Raw genomic sequence first — 3367 nt, forward strand, 5'->3', positions numbered from 1 at the left:
GGGGAGGAATTTTGTTTCTTTCATACGCAAAATACGAATGGACACTTTTAGTGTAGAAGGCGGATCGGTTTTTCTTGAGAATCTTTACAAAATGAAGTGTTTATAAAGATTAAGTTTTCATGTCTTCTGTGGAGCACTCAAGATTTGAACAAACATGCAATATAGACATATAATGCTTTGTTATGTAAGTCAACTAGTATGAAAAGCATGCATTTGACAAAGTCTTATGACAACCCTAAGGAGATTCTTTCTAAGCAGACTGTTCACACACAAACACACCTCCTTTCATTACAATACTAGCTTTTGTTATAATTTTGAATGAAGGCATTAGGCTGTAGCAGGAATTTTAGAGATAGCTAGATGGAAATCTTACTAGATCTGGCCTGTACAAATGTCAGAACTGTGGAGGAGGTCACATATCTGGCAGGACCAGTCTGGAGAGTTAGGTGTCCTACATTATGGAGGATAGTCCTGTTTTTTTTTTTTTTTTTAAAAATGGATCAATCCATGGTTTGAAGAAATTGCTGTAGTGGAACCAGGGATCACAGGGTTGAAGCCTATGGCAATTTTATAAACAGTGACTATGTGCCACCTTCCATTGACATTCTGATTTTAGCTGCAGTTCCCTCAGTACATGGAGGGAAAACAGTTTTTCCCTAAAAATATGTATTATCACTAACTACACCTGTAATCCTAAATATGTTTGAGTATTTTCATCCTGTGTACACAAGGTTTATCTTTTGTTGTTTATTTGTTCAGTCGCTTCTGACTCTTCATGACCTCATGGACCAGCCCATGTCAGAGCTCCCTGTCGACTGTGGCCACTCCCAGCTCCTTCAAGGGCTGAAAGTTACATTTTTGGACTCTCTTGGGCATGTCAATGTAAGGACTGTACAGATACACATCAAACCTGACCACTATACCACTGCTAAAAGGAAATAAAAGAACAGAGGCATTGAACACCCAGCGTTTGCCCAACACAATCACTCAACTCATATGTCCCCTGGTTATATACTCTCCAACATTTCACTGATGAAAACTGGGATACATGTAGCTAAGTAACATCACAATGTGGGCAACATGGCAAAAGTTATTAATGAGAAAGAACACACAAGTTAGGAGAGACTGCAGAAGTCTGTTTTTGCCTGAGCCTACTAGAAAGCACACACTTTTAGCCTATTTTTGTCCTTCTTCCTACTGAGTTAATTGATTGCAAACTATCTTGAACCTAGAACTCAGACCCCTTCTACACTGCCATATAATCTACATTAACTCCTTTGAACCGAGTCTACACTGCTATACAATCCAGTTCAAAGCAGATAACCTGGATTTCATATGCAGTGCAGAAGGGGCATCAGCTTGCAGAAAGTGAAATAAAAGGAGAAAAGGGGAAAGTTGTAGACAGAGAATGAAACTGGTATATTATAACATAATCTGCAAAAGTGGCATGATCATCCCAGGCGAATCAGGACAGTTGGAGGGTATATTATTTGTTTTATCTCTTCTCTAGTAAGTATTCCACTTCTTTTTTAATTTCAATAATTTCTGCATTTTTTATCTACCCACAGAAATCAACACATCCAAGTTTCATGCAAATATGTGCAGTTTTTTTAAAAAATGATGGCTTTAAAAATATTTTCTTAGCACCCAAGGAGCCAGCCTTAACCATTCTTGGATAGCTAAAGTATTTCTGCATGAAACATTCCACTGTCTCTATTACTGAGCAGAACACAAAGCCCTCCCTCCCTCCACTCCTAAAGTGAAGGTCAACAGTTATCTAGAAATAGCAGGTATTTAAGTATCTCAAGCAGAAAAATCACAGGTACATATCTTTTTCCTTCTGGAAAATAAAACAACAAACCTATTGAAATAAATAAGGGACAATTTTCTGACCTTTTGTGACAGTCCAGATTTGCAATCCAAGATAGTCACCGTTCACTGCCAATGATAGGGAGGGGTTTGAGATGGTACCTCATATTGTGCTATGCAGTCTCAAGGGGCAGGTTTTGCCTCATTGCCCTGGCTGTGCTGAACTTTGAGCACCACTTCAGAACCCTTTGGTTGGGCAAAAGTGGGAATATAGTGCCCCATTAGGTAACTTCTGACCCTTGTTGAAAGTAATATCCTTTTTTGCCAGTAGGAAATTTGCCAAAATTGAATCTGTAGTTTTTTATATTTGCTGAGATACAAATTTAGTGCAAACACATCACACCACCCAAAATGCCTGCAATGATATAAAAGCTGAAAAGAATTGTGGGAAATTACCTATTGCAATGCATTGTTAGTAATCTGAGTATTGGACTATGATTTTGAGACCAGAATTTGAATCCCTGCTTGGCCATGCAAACCCACTGGGCGATCAGTCATGAATAAATCTTACTTTCTCTGCCTCAGAGAAAGGCAATATCAAACTCTCTCTGAACAAATCTTGCAAAAGAACCCCAACAACAACCTTATGATATATTTATCTCAGTGTTACTATAAGTTGGAAATTACTTGAAGGCACACAACAACAACAACAACAACAACAACAACAACAAGACAGCTTCTTGGACATGTAGGACTGTGTCTGTCACCACCATTGTGGGTTCCTAAAAACTCTCTTAAGACTGTAATATAATGTGTCAGAAAGGAGATGATCACACTTGTTAATGGCCCAGCAAAATGGCCATTCTTAAAGTAGGCCACAAAACAATATTACAATTTTCCAAAGACCTGAAAGCAGTGTCAGCAAACATTTCAAGTGACTAATTTATGGAACTGTTGTTATAATTTGTCTCAACTGCCACAGCAGAGATAGCTTGGATGATGCTCAATAATAAATTGCAAGCACAGAATGACAAACATTTTAAATAAACTTTCACACAGCAGGACTTAAGGATTCCCTCTTTAGTACACTCTGTCCTTGTCCAAAAGTTGTGAATTCACTGGCAAAAAAAATGTGCGTGAGCATCCAGAGCCATCTTCAAGGTGACCAGAGAACTTCTGCTGCTATTTCTGCTTGTCTAGCATTTTAAAAGAAACTAAAAGAAACAAAAAGAAAGCTTACCAAGCATCACTAAGAAAGAATAGGAGTGAATATTCTGTACAGATTTAGCTCTCCAAAATTAGATGCAAGATGGGGAACAAGGACTGAGAAGTGCTGACAGATCTTAAACAGAGGCTCAGTAGAATTCTACTGAGGCTTTAGTTGTGTCAGAAAATTTTGGGCATCCTCATTTAGCACAACTACAGAGAAGGGAAGAAAATTAATCACACATATCTAAGTTACTAACTCTTTATTTAGCTTTATATAGCTTCAGACCCAATCTCTGGATCTCGGTGAACAAGCACAGGAGAGTTTTGAAGGCGAGGTCCAAAGTTTTTT

The sequence above is a fragment of the Anolis sagrei genome, chromosome 4 (genome assembly GCF_037176765.1).
Source record: "Anolis sagrei isolate rAnoSag1 chromosome 4, rAnoSag1.mat, whole genome shotgun sequence".
Taxonomy (NCBI): Eukaryota; Metazoa; Chordata; class Lepidosauria; order Squamata; family Dactyloidae; genus Anolis; species Anolis sagrei.